The sequence below is a fragment of the Malaya genurostris genome, chromosome 3, assembly GCF_030247185.1.
Source record: "Malaya genurostris strain Urasoe2022 chromosome 3, Malgen_1.1, whole genome shotgun sequence".
Lineage (NCBI taxonomy): Eukaryota > Metazoa > Arthropoda > Insecta > Diptera > Culicidae > Malaya > Malaya genurostris.
Window position 1 is genome coordinate 129,012,623 of NC_080572.1, and position 6,538 is coordinate 129,019,160.

The window sequence follows — 6,538 nt, forward strand, 5'->3', positions numbered from 1 at the left end:
AGAAAATTTCGCAGTATTCGGTAATTTTTTACCGAATTTTCAACAGCTGAACGTTCGGTAATCAGTTCGGTAATTGAATTGATTAACGATCGTTCGGTAATTGCTGAACTGTCAAACAACTACCGTAAACTGTAAACCCAATGGATCTAGCAGATTGTTCGGTAATTTTTGTTTGTTTTTTTTCCTTTGGTCAAAATTCTGGATTTTCGGATTTCAAAAAAAAAAAAACATATTCACAAAAACGAATGGAGAAAATGGTTATATTACACGAGAAATTTAAAAAGTGTTAGATGTTCCGACTGACCGGAATTATGAGCGCCTTCCAAAACACTGCACAATCCGTCCAGTTCAACAAAAATTATCCTTGAACAATTTGTGTTGGCAGCAAGTGGACTAGTGATACAAAATGATTTTCTGCCTATAAGTAAACAAAAAGCTGTTAGTGGATCTAATGTCTTAAAAACTTTTATCACCTGTACCTCAATCCATTCAATGAACCCTTCAACATTTTTTTCGTTTGGTTAATAAAAAGACACTCACTGAATATTTTAATAACTGTTTGACAGTTAGTTTCATGACAATCAGTTTTCACAGAAGTTCGGTTATTGGAAGATAACTTTACCAAACGGACAGTATGATTTTTACCGTATTCGGCGACTATTCAGGTTTACCGTATAAATTGTACATCTAATACAGAATTCTGTAATGAAAATTTGCGTTAAACTGATCGTTCGGTGAAAATATGCATAATTGTTGTAAAATAAAACTCATGTACCGAAACATCGGTTATTTCTATAGATTACCGAAAGATCTCGTCAAAAATATTACCGAACAAAGGAATTAAATCTTAGTGTGCAAGATACAGTAAGATTTAAAATAAAGTGGTATTTTTCTTTTACTTATCATGGTGCATGTTTTTAAGGGCCCGCTTCACACGAGCTGTTGCAGAGTTGCGGTATCTCGAAACCGTCCTTGTTGTGCTTCCTTGTGATGGTCTCTAGATCCGAGACTCTTCTTTCCTCTGTGGCTGCGCAGCGAAACAAAAATTTTAAATGAACATTAACATTTGTATGGTAATTGGTAACCAGCTTATATTTTCATGTATTATTGTGTATTGTATGCCACGTGAGGTTTGAAGACCACAAATATATCTCGTTTTCGCAATTATAAAGCGTTCTGCTATTTAATTTATTTCCGCTATCCATTTAATATATCTCGCGAACATAGTGTGACGCAGGAATATTTTTATCCGCTCATCGATGGGGACGCATTGTTTTCATGATAATTACTAGCATACTTCGATGTTGTAGCGTTGCCAGAGATTTTATGTTTCAACTTTTCTAAGCTGTCATGACGAAACAGTGAAACAGGCTAGGCTAAATTGATCATTCTGTGAACCAAACATTGTCGCATGTAAGGGACCTAGGGGCGACGACACGACCAGGCACTTCGAAGAAAAATCTGCATGAAAATTGTCCGTTAACGATTCACCGCCAGTTACCATAAATATAGCGACCCCTTGTGAATGAACACTGTTTCCCGCTTGTGAGGAATTCTGGCAACCGTCAGAAGGCTGGCTGCATTCCGGCTGCTGTAAAAATTGTCTACACGCTTATAAATAGTTACTCAAAAATGAGTAAGATCTCACTCATCTACAGAAAAAGTGGAACAACTCTAATTTAGAGTAACTCCAAAGTTACTCAAATTTGAGTTCTTCCACTGGAAACGATATTTGGGTAAAATCTACTCATTTACTGAGTAATACTTAATTTGTACGTGTACCAAAAATAGAGTAACTATCACTCAAATTTTGAGTGAAATTTTATTTCACATATACCAAATTTGCAAAAAAATTGCTCCTTTTCTGAGTGTATTGTATTAAAATATTAAGTAATTGAACTCAATACTATATCAAGTGGTGGTCGCTTGGAGTTGTGTGTCAATCGCAAATTAACATACATGTCAGTTATGCTCAGGCACCAATCATACACTTATTCCTCATAAATGACATTTGAGCATATTCGTTTCCATTCTAAAGCACAACACGGAGTTTATCATTCCGGTTTTTGCAGACACAACACCGTTTGTGTTAAGCGACTCACCCTCGAAACACGCGATCCTACTAACAAAAAATACAACCTGTTGCTACAAATGGTTATTACAACTTTTAGACTGATCTTGCGAATAGTGACAAAAAAACGAGTTTTTGCGTTAAACTCAAATTTAGAGTAGAAGTTACTCAATATCATTGATGATAACTACTCAATTTTTGACGTTTCCATGTATCATTTGAAAATGAGTAACTAGTACTCAAACTCTGAGTAACTTTTTCTAAGCGTGGCAGGCGAAATTGCGTTATTATCTCGCCGTACGTGACTTGTTTATTTCATCCTTCTTTTTCATTTTTTTATTCGACTTCATTTGATATTCGTCCATCCCGCATGTACATACAAGAAACGAATCTTGAGACGAGGTAAATAAGATTAAATTATGGATATGTTTGGTAGTGAGAAAGCAATGTTATTGACAATAACATTTTCCATAATTAGCATATATGAAGGACAATAAGTTATTGCCTTTCATATGTACTTTTAATTGAAAAAATAGAACCAAACGCTAAATAACCGCTAGGCGAGATTTTCTGCCGGAAACAGTTGTTGCATTGTTGGCAAAAATGGCTGGCAGACATAGCCAGCCGTCTGGGGGGAAATCTGCTCACCACGTGCAAGCTAGCTACCAAACATACATATTTCAATCGACGCCCTCTGACGGAGGAATAGAAACAGGAATTAGTAATGTAAGTATTTCAGAATTCTCAAAAACTTCTTCGCTTCATAGACAAAATTTAATAACCTCCTCTTTCGACGTAATCCTTGGAACTGAAAGCAGCTGGGATGAAAGTGTTAGAAGCGAAGAAGTATTTGGAAATAATTTTAACGTATTCCGGCACGACCGAAATTTATCTCTCTGTCAGAAAAAATCTGGAGGTGGAGTCCTCATAGCCATAAACTCTTGCTTTACTTCTGAAGAAATTATTACTCCTAAATATAAAGAATTTGAGCATGTATGGGCAAAAGTCTCAATATTGGGAGAAGAACATATTTACTGCTCTGTCTACTTCCCACCCGAAAATGCGAACAAATTCTCTTTTGAATTATTCTTTCTATCTTTAGACACAATTATTTCGAATATGGAACCCGAAGTAAAGCTACATATTTTTGGCGACTTCAATCAACGTAATGCGGACTTCATTTCTGACATTGAAAATGAATCAATCTTACTCCCAGTCGTTGGAGAAAACGAAACATTGCACTACTTTTTCGACAAAATTTCTAATTTTGGCCTACATCAAGTAAACTCCGTAAAAAATCAACAAAATGCATATTTAGACCTTCTTTTCACAAATTGCACAGAAGACTTGTGTGAATGCATCAAACCTGCCATTATGGAAAAATGAAGCATTTCACACCGCAATTGAATATTCATTATTTACACACAATGCATCCCTTCCCTACGACTTGGAATATGAGGAAGTGCCGGAATACAATAAAATTGACTTTGAAGAAGTCAAGTGTAGACTAAGTATAATAAATTGGCGGAACATACTGAGTACAGAAGGAAATGTCGACGTCGAAGTAAACAAATTCTATCACATTATAAACAAAATATTATCCGAAACTTTGCCCATGAAAAGAAGAAGAAAAAATCATAACAGCAAATTACCTGTATGGTTCAATTCACAACTAAAACATTTGAAAAATAGGAAACAAAAAGCACACAAAACTTACAAACAAGAAAAAAGTGACGCTCATCTTCAAAATTACTTAAATCTATGCAATCAACTCAAAATAACCATTAACACAGCACACGAAGAATACAACCGCAAAATTGAAAACGAAATAAAGACTTGCCCTAAAAACTTTTTTAACTACACAAAAACTAAACTAAAAAGCAACAATTTTCCATCTCAAATGCACCTCGACGAACATGTAGGGAAAAATAGTACAGAAATCTGCAATCAATTTGCAAATTTTTTCCAAGAAGTATATACATCTTATTCAGAAACTCACCGTGACCGTGAATACTTCTCTTTCATACCTGCATTTTCTAGCTCCATCTCTGTAAACTATCTATCAGAACATGACATTTCGACAGCACTGAAAAACTTAGACGCCTCAAAAGGGCCTGGACCTGACAGTATACCACCAATATTTTTAAAAAATCTTGCTGAAGAACTTACACTACCACTACAACTACTTTTTAACTTATCACTTAATAAATGTACTTTTCCTAAAGCATGGAAGTCTTCCTTTCTTGTACCAATATTTAAATCTGGTGCAAAATCGAACATTCGGAACTACCGTGGAATAGCCATTATCTCATGCATTCCAAAATTATTTGAAAAAATTGTAAACGAAAAACTTTTTCATCAACTTAAAAATGTAATAACAAACAAACAACATGGCTTTTTTAAAGGCCGCTCAACTACAACAAATCTTTTAGAATTTATGACATTCACTCTGAATGCAATGGACGCCGGCAACTACGTAGAAACTCTTTACACTGACTTTAGCAAAGCCTTCGACCGTATTGACATACCTTTACTTCTACACAAACTACAAAAATATGGCATAAAACATACTCTTCTTGAATGGCTCAAATCATACTTAACGAATCGTGTACAGGTAGTCCGCTTCCAAAACATTCTGTCTGAACCAAATAATGTAACATCTGGCGTACCTCAGGGTTCTCACTTAGGGCCTCTCCTTTTCATTTTACATATAAATGACATTTCCTTCATACTCAAAAATCTGAAAGTGCTTATATATGCAGACGACATGAAACTCTCCATGGAAATAAAAAATATCAACGACGCTGTAATATTCCAGAACGAAATCAATCTATTCTACATTTGGTGCTGCAAAAGTCTACTCCAACTTAATGTAAAAAAATGTAACTCAATAACTTTCAGTAGGAAAAATGAAACTATACCCACAAACATACATCTAGGAAATCAACTTGTAGAAAAATGTAAAATTGTAAGAGATTTAGGCGTAATCTTAGACTCCAAGCTCACTTTTGTGGAACACTACAATACCATAATCAATAAAGCAAATAGCATGCTGGGCTTTATTAAACGCTTCAGTCATAACTTTCAGGACCCATACACAATAAAATTATTATACACTACATATGTCAGACCTATTTTGGAATATTGCAGCCTAGTATGGAATCCATATAATATTATTCACGAAGAACGCATCGAATCTATTCAAAAACAATTTCTTTTACATGCACTTCGTAAATTAAACTGGACAGCATTTCCTCTACCATCATATGAAGCACGCTGCATGCTCATCAATATACAAACACTTAAAGAACGCCGCGACCTTGCAATGCTTTATTTTATCAGCGACATTATTTCTCAACGCATTCAATCACCTTCTTTATTATCGCAACTAAATTTTTATACACCTAGCCGTCAATTACGAACCAGGAAATTATTTTTAGAAAGAAACACTAGAACAAATTATGCAAAATACAGTCCAGTCAATCGAATAATGCGCCATTACAATCAATACTGCGAACATCTTGACCTTACTATGTCAAAAAATCAAATCAAATCTCAGCTTTGTCGTAGAAATAATGCGTAGTATGTAAGTGAACATTGTAAACAATTTATATGTAGTCTACATTTGCTTGACGAAATAAATAAATAAATAAATCTCAGTTACCACTAAATTACTAAAAAAATAATATCATTTTAATGAAAGTTTCCATGTGTTCAACTAGATCGAGTGCCTGCGTGAGTTCGGAAGTTTGCCGTTCCTTCCGAATGCAGGTCATTGGGCCACCGAAAAACGAGTTCAAAATCGGTATGAAGCTCGAACATGTAATGCGACTTCAACCTGCATCGGTAGTGTTGTGGGAGTTCTCGTATCTCGACTTCGGCTTCGGTTGGATGGCGACAACACGATTTCTGAAGGCTTACCGATTCGAGATCCCACGACGTTATAGTTGCTTTTTATTTTCAGCCATTAAAATTTTATTCTCATTTTCTGAAATAAATGTTTTATTTTTCACTTCCTAGATTTATATAAGAATCTGAAATCTCCCTTTTGACTTTAACCAATATATAAAATAGTAATTCTCTGGCATCTAAATTTTATATGAACTGATAGGTAAATGTGATATGAGTAGTACATTACATTTTACCTATGAAACACGTAACTTTTACTGGATTGTGCATTAAACAGCTTTTAAATGTAAGTCCATTAAAACCTACGTGAAAAGTAAGGTGGAAAATATTCACATAACTTTTCATGTAACTATAACATGATTATTATTTTGAGTGTGATACGCAGGGTTTGTATGAATGAAGCAGTGAAGATAAGAATTCATGCTTCACGGCGTATGATATTCATGAATATACCTGCTTTATGAATCATGTCGCTTTTGAGGAAGCGTGAGCCTTGTTGCTCTATTGAAGTGGCTGTCCATGCACGAGACTACTACTGTTTCTCCTTCTTTCGGTAAA

The 6,538-nt window shown here is 34.9% G+C and overlaps 1 long non-coding RNA gene across 1 annotated transcript; it reads right to left on the bottom strand.

Moving 5' to 3' along the window:
• Window positions 1-249: 249 nt before the first annotated feature.
• On the bottom strand, window positions 250-4,064 carry LOC131438729 (uncharacterized). Its single transcript, XR_009230977.1, has 4 exons — window positions 3,724-4,064; window positions 900-1,027; window positions 480-700; window positions 250-418 (listed from the first exon to the last, which is right to left on the bottom strand). It is a non-coding gene; the product is annotated as an uncharacterized LOC131438729 (long non-coding RNA).
• Between the last annotated feature and the right edge of the window lie 2,474 nt (window positions 4,065-6,538).